Here is a 15,612-nt window from a genome sequence, read left to right on the forward strand (position 1 = left end):
CCATAGCACATTGAAACATTTTTCTATGGTTTTTGGAGGTTTAGTTTTGGTCAGCTCTCTAGCTAAGTGTTCCCAAGGTGAAATAGGCTTTCTGGAAAACCACACATATAAACACAATATTTTCCCCTGTGCTGACAGCTGTTTAAAAATACTACCTGTTAACTTTCCTGGGACAATATTTCTAAGGGGATAAGAATTGTGACATAAGATCCTATCAGTATATTACACAAGTACAAAGTACTTTGAATACAGAACTCTAGAATATGAGGAAGTTCTGTATCCACTTAAACTGCTTTACTGGAGTAGGGAGAAGCAAAGTTCCCTCTGGGAGGAAACAAGCCAGTTATTTAATGGGGCATGATAATGCCATAGAACACAAAGCAAAAACCTGCAATTGGACCTTGTGATTGTCTAAAATAAAAAAGGTGCAAGCTGATCTTGGTTTCAAACAAATATCATTCTTTCACCTGTCCACTGTTATTCCACATCATCTAGTTCACTTACATTTTCTCCAAATTCCTTCCTTATATATATCTATATATACATGTGTTTTCCAATCCTTTCTGTCCTTTTTTTAAAATATTTTCCCAGAGTCATCTATTCACCTCTTCCTTCCTTCCTTCTGTTGTTTTTCTCTTCAGGTAGCCCGTCCCTGCTATTCCTTGTTTCAATTCCATGAGACCCTATAACATTTTAGTTTTGGCTTTCCTCTCAGCATCACTCACAACTCTGTTTTGGTCTCCAGAGTCTCTCTGCCATTTGGGATCTCCTGACCCTTTTCAACCTAATTCCCCACAATCACCTCCAGTTGTTTGCTTTATTATTTTTTATTCTTCACTTCTCTTCCCATCCATCTTTCACCTAAAGCCATTGTAACTTCAGTTTAGTTTCTTCTTTTTTGGATGTTCTGCTATTGCACCACCCTGCCAGACATGGTCACAAACTGTCTCTAGAATAAAGGGACAATTGTGCCTTGTTCTAACAGCATGAAAAGACCTAACTAGAGGAGAGTAAATCTTCAGCATTTTAAGAAAAATAAACAAAACAAAACATCAGAAAAACTTTTCCTTACAAGCAATGCTGTCAGTTTTCACCATTTTTTACAAGACTTGAAATAATTAATTTTATTACTACTGTATCTGTAGCTTCTAAAAGACTTCCATTAAAAAAAAAAACTCACACCAAAGCAAATTTCAAGTTTTGATGGTTAGAAGAAAAGCATGAAACATGCTCCTGCCTTAGCTAAGTGAATCACAAGTGAGAAAAAGTATAATTCAACCCTAATATTTTAAAGTCTTCAATTTTCAAGGCAGCTGTGTAACTATTAGCATTCTGACTCACAGGGGCAGACATAAACCTGATCTGAACAGTAGAGCTTAAATCTATACCTGATTTTGAACTATTCTCAGTTAACAGTGTTTGGCCACAATATTAAAGGAAGGAAAAAAAAAAAGGAAATCTGATCTCAAGAAATGACCACTTGAATGCCACGAAAATGCCACTTATTACACTAAAGATGTAAAAGCAGGCAGGAAAGTTATCTCAGTAAATTCTAGACAATTTTGGATGGGAATGACCAGCAGTGACAAGTGTTTGGTACTTTACATATTTCAAATCAGTAGGAAATTGAGAAAAAGTACAAAATTCAGCATCAGTTTGTGATATTTGTTCCTATCAAAAGTAATTTCTTGATCTCAAATTAGAAGCCGTTTCCCCTGCAATGGGAAATAGGTCAGATAAAGGATATTTATGATGATTACTTTTTCTTTGGATGGAATGTAATCAATACCCCTCATTATGTTAAAGCAAAATGATGGGGAGGAAAAAGGTGCTGAGGTGAATTTAAAGGCACTGAAGGGTTTAGAAATCAAATCTTTTATAACATTAACTTTTTGAAAGATATTAACAAGTCATATTAGCTCAAACAGAAGCTTCCTATTGACTCTATTCTGCCTTCAAGGCTCAACCAAAACAGGTTTCAGATTTTAGATCTGATAAAACTCAAATGGGATTTGGTTTTTAAAGTTTATTAATTCTTTAGTGTTCTTTGTTGTTTAGCTTTTAATGTGTAAGCTAGATTTCTGTGTACCAGAGTCAATAAAAACTTCTAGCTGAAAGGGGATAGTGATATAGGGTACCATGTACCTTACTGTAATAGCAAAAATCATAAGCTTGTTTTAACAGCAAAATACATTTAAAAAGAGCAATTAAAGTAGACTGTGTTAGCAACAGGCTGAAGGAAGACTGAAGGCAAAACAAGAAAGCATGCTTTTAAATAATTTTTTCACAACAAATTTGAGGTCTAACAGATCTTGAACCTAGTACAACATACAAGTAAGGATAATTTTTTGGATGCTAAGGCCTTCCTAAATTTATTCATAACCAGATCTAAGCTGTTGGTTTCTGTCCTGGCACTGACATTAAATAGTCGTTAGTTTTCCCCAGCTGACTTCTGAAAAACAGCAAAATCGAGAGGTGCCAACAACAAGCTTGGTGCTGGGTCTGTGTTCTCTCTGCAGTGTAAAAAGAAATGGTGAAATGCCATGAAGTACTTGGAAGCACTCACAAACAATTTTCTCAGTGTTCCCCCTTCAGCACTGGAGGTGGCTGTGGGTCAAGCCAGTGCTAAGACAAATCTGAGCTTTACAGCTGCTGAAATGCTTAAACCACACCAGATTTTTAAATTATGTCATAGCAGTGCAGTTATTACCTGCCTGCCACAGGATCTGCTGATGGCAGTTGAAGTTCTTATTCATCAAGGGGCCCAAATAATTGAAGCAATCCATCTGCTCCGTGCACTCCCCCTCTGCCTACCCTGTGATTGCTTATTGCCATGTGATTTTTGCCAGTGATGTCATACCTGAGCATTTGGTGGCCTGTTGGATCTCCTGAGAACTGTGCTGTGATGGAGCAGAGGTAACTAAAATATTCCACCTGCTCCAAGCTCTCCCTTTGCAAAAACCTGACGGGATGTGATATTTGGCAGCGACTGTCATAACTGATCAAGCAGTTGCCAGACTCTCGCATATTTCCTGAAGGCTGCTGCTGTTTTTCATCATGAATTCCAGATAATTGAAATAATTGACCTGCTCTAAGGCCCTGCTTTGACTCCAGCATTGGGACATTTGCCTATTGTCATGTTTGGTTAAGAGCAGCAGAGGCTTTGATAACTCTTTCACAAGATGTCACAGCACCACAGAGCAACCTCTTTTGCACAGCTTGTGCTACTGAGCTGCCAGACACCCTTCTGCCCTCTCCTCATGGCTCACAAGGGCACATGCAACATGCACCCAAGTGTCAGAAAAGTGTAGGAAGAGGAAGTGAAGGAAAACATGCAAGCAGTTTTGCAAGCAGGCTGATAATGGGAGTCCTCTTACCGCTCCCATGTGATGGGTAATTTAAACACTCCAGTGCTCTGCTGCTTAGATGAACTTCCATTAAGTTTTTTTTTCAGTAGTTAAGGAGCCTACAAATGTTTTACAGAGGATCAAATACCCCAACTTACACTTTTCACCACGTATTATGTTGCTAAAGGACAGACTCGCCTGTTGACTGATATACAGATTTTTAGAATAGTCCAATTAACTGCACTAGCCATAAAAAGCTTTGATGTGTTTTTCTGCTGAAAGGCATAGATCTTACTTGCAGTCAGATTATATTGCTCACTTTTATTTGAGAGGAACAAAAGTACCACATTCCCTCACTAGATCACATCCCACGCCTGAATTTACTGTATTCATTTCAAGGAGGGATGATCAATTGTGATCGTTGCTCTGCTTAGAATCTGAGCAGGTCACAGACTGACTGGCAGTGACTGTAGAAGTCTTTCCAACACTTTCATTAAGATCTAACATTTCTGCAGCTGTACTTTGAGGCATTCTGTATTTTGCCCAGCACAAAATACAGATACAGACTTATTTTTAAAAGACCACTTCTGACACATCATCCACTTCTAACAATGTTCAACTTTTCTAAAGTCCAAGTTTTTCTTTATCTGTAGCCTTTTCTTTTCAGCTCTTTATCTTTAAACAGATGACACTGAAACGAACAAAGAGAAATGCTGTTTTTAAAGGGAAAAAGCTGCCAAATCTTATACACACGTACAGCTAGTAATGACCTCAACAATATTACAGTTACAATTATCTACCCACCTCAATAAAATTCTGGGGTTTTTTTTAAATTTGAATGCAAATGAAACCAGTTCAGTAAGTCAAAATGATCTGTTAAGAATAACAGTTTACAAGTAAACTATGTGATAGAAGAAATACTTTTTCCTTATCTTGCATCAAGACTACACTAGAGTCTGAGACTAGAAAGTGCTCATTATTTCTTAGTAAAAAGGTTTGATGTGTATTATTTTAAAAATAAATCCTGACATCCAGAAGAAATTTAGGTTTCCATCAAAAAATGAGAGTGGATATATGCAGAGAGAGACAAAAAGTCACAGCAGTTCTGTGGCCCAGAGAGAAGCTGGGACCTTCAGGGGGTCCCTTCTAAATTTCAAGTTCTCGTAGCAACACAACACATTTTTTTTCCATTGAGAAATACCTTAATTAAAAGAAGAAACTCACCCAGTGGTAGTTTCAAATTTCAAATTTAGAGAGAACAGTTTCTCTAGGAAGACTCAACACCCTATTCCAGTGAGTCCTTGTCAGTCATCACTTACTTGAGGTAAAAAAAAGATGACAGAAAGGACACTGCTGTATTTATGTACACAACTGTGGGGCGACAGAAATCCACCTTTTGATGAAATAGCTTTCTTATTTTTTACATACACTAGTGATGATTGATTGTAGAAAATTCAAAAGGGTGACTTTACAGATAATTGGTCCTGACTAACAAAAGCAAACAACATTGCAGCTTTTTGTCAGCAGTGGGATGCAATTATGCACCATTAATTAAACTGGCATGCCAATGAAAGGTCAGATAACACAACATGAGGAAGAAAGTAGTTCTGTACTTTGAGAGTTATTGCTTGAAAATGTTTGTGCTTATATAGCACTCTTGGAGTGGGAGGAAACCATTCCTCATTTAAATAAGGTGAAAATTTGGAGTCAGATTCATGTCTGGCTCAAATACAAGAACATAAAATAAAATAAGGTGATAGAACTAAGTAAGGTGTTGCAAACTTTAAGGTACCCACCTATCCTTTCATCCTGCAGTGGCAGGTCTGCTCAGGAATGGGGACATCAGACAGAAGGCAGAACATTTTCACTTAGTAGGGGGTCAGTAACCTTGCAAGCACTAATTTAATTCAAAGCAGAAAACCTAACTTTCCTTATGACTGCATATGCTTTTATTAAGATAATCTACTGCTCTCAATGTTATTTTTATTCCATGCCTTCTCCCAGTCACCAGTCTGATTGCTCCCAGTGCCAACATCTCAGGAAGTAGATTTGCCATTTGTGATGCTGTGCATCACAAAACTTGAGTCACAATTAAGAAAAAGAACCAAAAAAAAAAAAAAGTCTTTGTTAGCAGTAAATAATTTTTTTTTCCCAAGGGAAGTCACTTTTAGCTGGATTCTTCCCTGTCCATCAAGTTGCTTTCCCCCAGTTGCTTTATTTTCAAAGACTAATTTATCAGTGAATGAAAAATGACAGTAAGTATTGTGTCTTTGTACATATACTCCAAACAGTCTAGTAAATAAAAGACACAATAACTTATGATATCATCTCTGCATGCAATATATATGGCTTTTCATGGTTATTTTAATTTTTCTTAATTGATTAGGAATAAATATGCAACCTTGAAGGCCAAAAGCTTCTGAAGTAAAAGGCACACAGTGTTCTAATGTTTATCACTAATGGAGTCAACTGTGTCTCTTTGCCAGGATGAAAGAGACTTGCAAAGATATTCCAATACTGCTGCTTCCTCTCCCAAAGCGGAATTGAGACTTGGCAACAGGTGAAGATGGGCAAAATTGTGCCAAAGAACATCTCAGGGACGTGCCTTCTCCTTGGCAGGCTGCAGTTGGGTTGGGTGATCTGAGCAGCAGCATTTGATTGCTCAAGTTTCTCAAGGCCAGAAAGTCCGGGGTCTTGGCAGGGGCGGCAGTGGTGTTCTTTAAAAACAATAGCAAAAAGCAAAACCAAGCAAAAACCCCAACAAAACCCAGCTAGTTTACCTCTATCCATCCATACTCAGATACATTGCCCTTCCTTTCCAAAAAGAACAGCAGTTCTTTCCAAAAAGAACAACAGTTAAATATTGAAGTGATTAGATTGTTGACAAAGAACAGAAATGGACTGAATTAAAAGTATTTTCATTTTTTCTTCCCAGTTTAGTAGAGAAATCTTATTTTCAGCACTTCCATTTCCCTTGACATACTAAAAAGCCTGATTCTGTGTCCTCTCCTCATGTTATTTTAACTTTTCACGAAATTACAGAGAAATTGCTAATGGTCAGGCTGAGCACTTAAATTTAACTTATCAATAAGTCAAGTCAAACTTCCACAGCAAGGTAAGTTATGCAGGATACATATTTCAATGCAGCACTATACCATCACACTTGGTAACTTAAAGGCAAGCATTTAATTGCATGAAAATTTTTGAGAGAAGGTGAGGAAATCAGTGTAATGAGATTGTCTTTGAACAAACTTAAGTGGAATAAGCATTGATAAAAATATCAAAGATATGATGTTGAAAGTGAAATTAAGTCCCAATAAGATAAGTCCCAATTCCTGGAGTTTAACTTGAAGCACAATCTAAGCGGAAGAGAACTTGTAAACTAGGTTAACCTCTCTTTCACTTTGCATTTCTTTCTACATTGAAATTGTGGGCTATTTTAAACCTGTGGTTTTGTCTAACTGCACATCTCAAATGGTAAATATCTCTTTCTTTTCAAGCCTCTCCAAGTTGCTAGAGAACACCTTTGATACTATTCACTGAATCCAGCCTTGTGCTTAGGCAGGGAATGCTACTCTTAGGTAATGGTTATCCTGAGTAGCTATAGCACCATTAACTTGTCTCAAATGCCCCATTTTTAGAGATTGTCCTTGTTAGGAGCAATTTTGAAAGAGTATAGAGGAGCTGAAAAGGACTGAGTATTTTAGATTAGGCTATTATAGTAAAATTGAGTATCCCAATCAAGTTCTTCGGTATCTAAACTGATTTATCACATCCTAGCCCTCCTGTGTTAAAAGAGGTCTGAAAAAAGTATGCACCAGACATTTTGTAGCAGTTCATGTTAGGCTTCCTTCATCCCCACAGGTCAGATTCTGATTTAGAATAAATTATCTACCAGAAAAACAAAAAACCCTCTACCTTAATATAATATTAGTATATCAAAGAGATGTGTCCAAAATCTCTCAGGCTCAATCTAGGAGACAGTAATTAGAGACAATGCAAGTGATTTTGAGAGAATCCCTGATTGTTTCTAAGGTAAGGAAGCAACAAAGAAAAAGACATTTAGGGTATTCCTTCTGAGGCAGCTCAACTACCACAGCACTTCTTGCTCGGATACAAAGCCCAGGTTTCCTTCCAGCCAGTCCCACAAGAAGCAAGCAGGCATTTGGATGACTTGTGTGCTTCCACCTCCCTGAAACCATGACTCATAAGATGAAAAAGACCTTATTACACTATTAAAATTCTTGTACTGTATTCTATTATTCAGTGACCAAGTAAAGAGGTACCCACCATACACCATACATCATTAAGATATTTGAAAAAGCTTTCAAAAACAGGACACTCAGTACAAACTGCTGAAGAAAACCAGAGGTAAACAGAACCATACACAAATGTGACTAATGGACCTAAATAAAACATATAGCCCTCCTGATTGCCACCTAGACAAGACTAATATTAGTTTTTAAATCTAGAGCTCTCTCAGAAGCAGAAAGTTCTACTTCTTATCATGAAAGAAAGGCTTTTATTCATATAAAGGTGGTCAGGGCCATTCTCCTAATTTGCAAGAGGAATGCTGTGTTTACATGGGCAAAGTAGGGCTCTGGGCCAGGACTCATGTTTAATAAGACAAGAGTACATCTAATGGAATTTAAGGGTTTAATATTATGTAATTAACTTTTTGTCAACACAAATCAAAATAGTCAATGTAGGTTCTGTTGCTGCAGTCAGAGGCAGGTGAGAAGGCCTGGCTCTCCAGGGAAGCCCCTTTGACTCCAAGGGGGCTCCAAGCTGATCAATCCTGGCATTCTCTGCACTGTCCCTGCACTCACATTCTTAGAGCATCTGCCCACAATCATCTGGCCGTGGGATGGATTTGCTCCTTTGCAACAGTGAATTGTAAGAAAGCCTTATTTAAATGTGAGGGAAGATGCAAATAGTTATTAGATAGCCTTAGAAGAACATGATTTGATGGTGCTTTTCATCATAATATTGCTGATGATTACTCCCTCAAGTCTCTTCAGAAGAGGCTAGGACTTTTCACATGCAGCCAAGCAGCTTTCAAGAGGAAATGCAAGACTAAACATTCTGTTTTGAAATCCCGCATAATGATATGTATTATAGAATCAGTTTTTGTTGTGTATTTTTCAATTTAGCATGCATAATTTTCAGTTTTGCTAGTAATTCAGAAGGCTTTAATGCTTACTTAATTAGTCTAAGCTTGGTAATTCAGCCAATGAAAACTGAAGTGTTTAAGTTATATTAATTGTAAACAATGTTAACAGTTAATTTTCTGAATGATGGAGCAACATAAAAACAAACTTGAGTAACATAGGATTAATTAATTGATTAGCTAGTTTCTGTTGAGAATTATATTCAATAAGAGTCTGTCAATACAAATTGCTATCAATTGCAACTTTATGAAGTGCCAAGAATAATGGGTTCAGGTGCATACTAGAACTAGTTGTCATGAATGCCAATTTACTGCAGAGAAATGGATTGTTTATCACCTAATTTAATTTCAGACAGCTAACTCACTTGTAATAACTCATTTTAGCATTGAATTTTCAAGAACTTGAGTGTTGTTAAAAGCAGCAGCTTGCGGTAATAAGTTTGCAAATTTAAATTCTTCTGTAAATAATTTAAAGCAGACTGTAACTCAATTTTGCCATTGACTACTTGGAAAATATTTAGCAATTTTATTTACCATCCAGACACCCCTATTCTTCCCACTGGCAGCATGTTTCGTTACAAATGGCTGCCTACTGCAGTATTAGACTTGAACCTGTGCTTTTAATAACACTGGGATGGATGCAGTGTCCTCTGTTGCTTCTGGCTGACTCAGCTAAAACACTGTGCAAGTACTTAACGCACTTCAGCACATCTGGACAGTTTGATGTCCAGGTGCTGAAGAGGAAAATGCAGAGAAGGCTCACAGCAGACTGAAAGGACACAAAAGTCCTCTGGTTTGGGCCATGGGATGGGTTTAGTCCATCCTGTGCTTTCTCCATCCTCTCTCTGCAGTGTTCTAGGGTATTTGAATGGGAAATGGGAACAAGGAAAGTTAAGCAAAAAGCAGCCTATTTGGAGCCTTTGAAAAATTATGCAAAACATCAATTTCTTAAAGGCTCTGAGGAAGCTGCCAGCTAGAAATAATCTAATGCTCTTACGGAAATACCTTCCCCTTCCAGATTTTCAACAGTCACTGAATTTCAGTTGCAATGCCTGAATAAAAACATGCAGTTACACTGTAATGAAAAAGTGAGATGACATAATAATGTAAAAGTTTATGAATCTGCATAAAGCTTTACATCCAGGAACCATGTCAGTCCATGCCTACCACTGTAAATATACATTCCTTCAAATACTATCAGCCTTTTTTTCTTTATTTTGCAAACAAGGCAAATGTTTGCAAACAAACCAATGCTCCAGCACACTTGCAACAGGTATCTGACAGAGCCCAGCACCTTGTACTCACAGCTGTCATACACTACTGAGTGTAAAAGTTCCTTCCAGCTTCATGCACTTACTGCAGGTACCTCACATCAGTGTGCAGCATGCTTGTTAGTCAAGGCAGATCACATTTCAATATAACTGCTGTATTAACACTCTCCTGTAATCTGAGACTTCAAGGAAGATCAACCCCCTTTGCAAACAAGCAGCAATAAACTAAAATATTTTGAAATCCCTTTCAACTTTCCTTTACTAACATAAATTATTTTAATAAAATAAAAAGTCCAACAGCAAAAGCTTTGAAATGCCATCTCAAAAAATAGGTCAGACTCTTATTTCCTATCTCCTCCCTTACAGCATGAAAAGCTGTCTGTGCTTTGCCTCATGCCTTCTCTCCTTATGGGAGCTTCCATAAATCATTTCTGTTAGCAAAAAGTAATCCATGGACTAAGCCTGTCCTAGAGCTACAGACTGAGCTTCCACTGGGAAGATGCTGGAGGCTCAACACAGATGTTGACCAACCTAGTTAAAAATTGAACAGCACAGAAGCAGCACTACAGCAGCATCACTGTTTATCAGAAATCACCCAAAACCTCTTCCTTAGTGAGGAAGTATTTTAACTCTAGCTTCAAGTCAGACTAATAACATGACATTTTACTTCAATTCAGAACTCTTCTATAAGTCTGATGTTTCCCTCCCCACGAACATTAAATGGATTTTCCAGATTCACAGCTACAGTGACACAAATGAGGAGGTAATCAGAGATTTAATTTAGGATCATTACCCAAGCTAAAACCTCACAAATCTGCGCTGACATGAATCAAATGGTTATTCCCACCTGTCAGCAAGAGTTTGATAGCTGAAAGGCAGGGGGAAATATGGTATTTGACATTTTCCTTCTAGCAGGAGGCTCAGTTAAGAGTTTATAAATTTATTATAAACACACAAAAGAGATCAAAAGAAAATTATCTATATTCAGTAAATCAAGATAATAGTTGAATAGATTTAAAATGTACTCCCCACCCCCTCAGTATATTGGGGACTTAGAAAAAACTACTTACTGCTTCAGTTTTGAAACTGTTTTGAAGGTATTTTCTGTAAAGAAATATCTTCATACTTCATTAGTTAAACTGCTACAAAATTAGAACCACAAAAATTTGAGATTATAACAGAACAAAAAAGGTCATATTCCAAGGTTGCATTAGCACATGACTAGAAACCTATGAGTGGATCTTTCAGTTCAGCACCAGAACTGACTGATCCAAGTAGGAGTATACATCAAAATACAGACAGGTTATAACAAATTGTGTTTGTGATGAAGTAAAAGCTACTACTTCTGTTGCCATCCTATAACAACTGATACTTGAGCACATACAACCCATTACTTAAATCATTACATGGGAATAAAGTCTTTCTAATGAATCTTTCAGATTATAAACAACATTGATCTGTATGAAATTGTTATTTACCATTGATGGACACTCTGTACAAGACAATGCTAAGGAAGATGTATGCATCACAACACAGCTGAAAGCAAGGTCCTACCTAAACACTGAATGCATTCATTCCTAAGGGGTAGCTGGGAAACAGCAGCAGACAAGTGCAGTGATGCTTTTACACAGATTTGTAAAATTATGCTTATTTTTGACCAGAACCTTACCAAGAATGAAGCCTTAAAAAACCACAGCAGTTTATGATCAACTCTCAGATTTCATCCTTTGGTACCAGTACTAGTCCACAAAGTAGACAGAAAATGGGGAATTGCAGTGCATTCAGAGAAGAGCTCCAGAGCAAACTGGAAATATGCTTTGAAGTGTCAAGAACTCTATTTGCTTTACTGAACAACTTTTAAAAGACTATTAAATCAAAATCTACAAGTACCAGTAAAAGCTGAAGACTCTGAGACATAATGGATGAAGGCAAGACAACTTTAAGTGGCTCTTAAATTTATCACAGCTCAAGTTAAGGCATGATTTTAAAGAGACCATAAAAAACAGGTGAAAAGTATTAACCATTGGAAGACTAGATCTACATCCAAAAGGGTCAGTCTGACTGAAGATGTGTACAACTGAGATAACTCTGGTACCTGTTCCTCTACCCTTCTTCCCCTCCCCTCCCAAAAACCCCACAAAATACACAAATAAAAAAGCCCCAACAACAACAAAAACAAAAAAGCAAACAATTGCTATTTTACTGATATCTACGTCCAAAACCAAATAAATTCCTATTGGTACACAAATAAATTTTCAGACATTCGGAATTTACTGCAGTCTAAAAATAGTTAACGACTTCAGTGTTTATCTCTTACAGAAGTACATGCAGGAAAACAAAAGTAAACATTCTTCTGCTCAAGCTTCCTATGGAACAATGAAAAATTCAGGGTTAATTAAACCTGGTCAAAGTACAGTTTTGTAACCTATTTCTATTACATTTTGAGAGAGAGACAAAGTTTTTGATTCTGAGTTGAAGGGCAATTCATGAACTACACATTACTTCAGTATAACTGGATTAAAGGCTTGGACATCACTCAGTGCAGAGATTATAAAAGCCATCCCCATCTTCTTTCTCCCAGGACAGCAGCTGAGGTCACACGTCATTTTTCCACCAAATTTGTTGAGTTCAAGAACCCTTTTCTCTACAATAGCAGAGTCACAGTTATGGCAGAAAATGACAAGAGCACCCTATAGCCTCACATTCAGGTCACAGAAATGATTCTCTCCCTGCTGGCTGATGACGGCCTGGCACACCCATCTCTTCTTTCCAGGGACTGTCTGAGGCACGGCACAAAGTAGAAATGCAGCAGCCCTCTCTCTGATTTTTGAAAGCAAAAGCACAAGCACAACTCCAGGAGCTCATTTTCAGATGTAAATCCTGATTTGACAGAATCAGCTTTCTGCTGTGTTTGAGGTACTTTTGAAGAGGCATCCCTTTTCAGTATTCCCTCTTGGCTCTGCTCCACACATGGCTCTGGATTCAGTTCTGAGTCAGGCATCTAAAAATGGATTACTACAGCAATAGGCATTACAATGGCAAAATCTTCTGGGAGAAATTTATCCCAACACTTTATTTTGTGTTTTTAAATTGACAACATATTTCTGAATGAGTTCTAGTTAAGCCTTGTATTTTTAGGAGAAGCTGCAGTAATTACTGGGCTATATTTTACTGCCTCTCTTATGCTGAAAGCCATATCTAGATGGGAAGGACCAATATAAATACTGTCACTTATGAGTAGGTCACTGGATAAGGAGCAAAAAAACCTGGGCTTGCTTCCAATTTTTCTGTCAGTTTTTCTGTGTGTAAAGTGGGAGGGATATCTACTAATACAAAAGAAGCATTTCTAAACCTAAACATGAAATAAACATCATTTACTACGGAACGTTTTAAACAGCTACAAGGCTACTGAAATGCTATAATATTTGCTTTCCCTCAAAGGTTCTCATCTGCATTGTAAAGATTTTACTACTTTAATTATGCAAAGCTATCAATCAGCAAAAGCACATTCCCACTTCAGGGAGCCTGACTCCATACCCCACAGACACTTCTCAGTTTATAAAAATTACTCTTAGATAATACTGGAATAACCTCAGTTTGTTAATTATGACACTTTAGACAGTATGGAGCATTGCAAGCATTTCAAGCACTTTTGAAGCCCCACCCTTGGAACAGTGATAACTCAGCTTAACATTGTAAGGGAGGAAAATGTACTGTAACGGTGTTAATTTTCTCTGAACATGCAAACACATCAATGGGATGCTTCAGATAGTATTCATACAACAGGAATATTTGTTCCAGTCCACAGTACATCTTTTATTCCTTCCAAATTGCTACTCTGAATCTGAATCTGTGACCTGTAGAAATACCTATGACTCCATTTCAAGTACTGCTGAAGAAAAGTTACATGTCTTTTCAAATACAACATCTGTTTAAACAGTATTGCAATTTATGAGGAAAAACTAAATTTCATGCATTAATTTTTATAAGAAACCTATATTTCTACAGAAGACTCTACATATCATCTTTAGGGAAACAGATTGTAAAATACTTAAAAAAAAAGATGAGTTTTCTCCTCAGAGTCAGTAACAAAGTCTTATGAACTTCAAGAGATTTCAGAATGCTAGGAGCATTGATATTCTTCCCCCTTTATTCCACTTAAGTGTGAGATCCCTAGCAGACAATTGTTAAAAGCACCACATGCAGAAATCATAGGCTTGACTGACTGTTTTCAATAAGATACTTTTGAACATAGCCAGGTATGCACCAATTCTGCTTTTTAATCTAGAGTTTGAACACAAAATCCTAAACTGAGACACAAAATCACAAACATTTTCACATGAGAAATTAAAGAGGATTGCAATATTGTTTTTCATGTGAATGAGCCTCCATTGTGTGCTTTAAGGTGAGAGGATGCCTCACCCCTGCACAAAGCAGCACAACCTGGTTTGTGGCCACTTTTTCAAGCTGACAGCTCTCTGTAGCCATAGACTTCATCCACATTACACCTCACCTGTGTGCAGGTTCCCAGCACTGGAACAAAAGCTGTTCCACAGTCTTCTTGGGATCCATCCCCTCCAAAATGCATCACTTTTCTCACTCACACACACATTTTGTGGTCACAGGTGGGAACACTTTTCATAAAGGGCAGGTACACCAAGGTTCCCCGTTCTGCTGCTTTCCAACAGCTGTCTCTATATGTTACTGCAGCTCCTGCAATGGGCAGGGTTTGGATTAAGTCACAGCTTTTACGCAATCCATTGATCACCATTTCCCAGATTTCCACCCTTTTACTTATGGTGGGTAAATTGAAACATTTTTATTTACCTGATACTCCCAGTTTTAGATATTGGGACGATTCAAATTCTAGTATCAATCAGCTACATCCTATTGAACCTCAGATCACTGCAACATGGAAGAGAAAGATCTGGATCTCCACTCAATGTGGGAAGCCTCATTCCCTTTCCACAGATCATTTCCAAGGCCCCCATATCACAGGGTCATTGATGCATGCTAGGCTTTATAAGCAGCAAAGGACTTTTAGATACTTGAGAATAATTGTTTTATTTTTAGCCTTGTTAAAAAGACAAAGCTGGCACTGTTTGAGTCACTGTGGAAATGACCAGAAGTAAACCAAATTGCCTTTCTTTAATTCCCATAAGTATTCCATTAGTCCTTATAAAAATAAATATATATAAATATATATGCTATTGACTGTTCAGTAAAGCCATCAATTCACAAAAGTTTTCTCCATCTTAAAACTTACTTTAGAATGATCATTTTAATATTATATTCTGTGACAGAAGAGCTTGTATAAGAGTGTAACATAAGAGTTAATTTGGCCCTACATCTCCCATAATGGGCACTTTATGAAATATGAACTTCTCTATCTGTGATATATTATCTTTTCCTTGAAATATGGCTAATTACTGTCATTCATTAGAGATGAGACATTTGAGTATCATTTCTTGTGTCACATTGACTTCAAGTTGCTTATGATTTCATTAAACTAGTGACAGGGAATTTCTGAATACAAATTTTAGAAGATTCACTATGTACCTCATAATTATTAATGCACTGTCTTAACTGACATTTCCAGCTAAGGAACAGGGTACCAATACCAACACTTTATAACTTCAGTGTCACATTCATTGTGGATTAAAATATCTGTAGAAGTAGATGAGTATCTGCATTAGGAACATCACGTCACAGACAGAGGACAGTTTCTGTCTGCAGGTTCAAGTATTTGTATACAACACTCTGGATTCACTTTCCAAGTTAGCCACTCCTTCAATTTCAAAAGCTGTTTTAGATCACATACTCA

The 15,612-nt window shown here is 37.3% G+C and overlaps 1 protein-coding gene across 4 annotated transcripts in view; it reads right to left on the reverse strand.

Moving 5' to 3' along the window:
• The window catches only part of ATRNL1 (attractin like 1), a 433,970-nt gene that overhangs the window by 85,844 nt on the left and 332,514 nt on the right, over positions 1-15,612 (reverse strand). The gene's annotated exons all lie outside the window — the stretch shown is intronic.

This window comes from Pyrgilauda ruficollis, unplaced genomic scaffold, assembly GCF_017590135.1.
Source record: "Pyrgilauda ruficollis isolate IOZ18807 unplaced genomic scaffold, ASM1759013v1 scaffold15, whole genome shotgun sequence".
NCBI classification, from domain to species: Eukaryota; Metazoa; Chordata; class Aves; order Passeriformes; family Passeridae; genus Pyrgilauda; species Pyrgilauda ruficollis.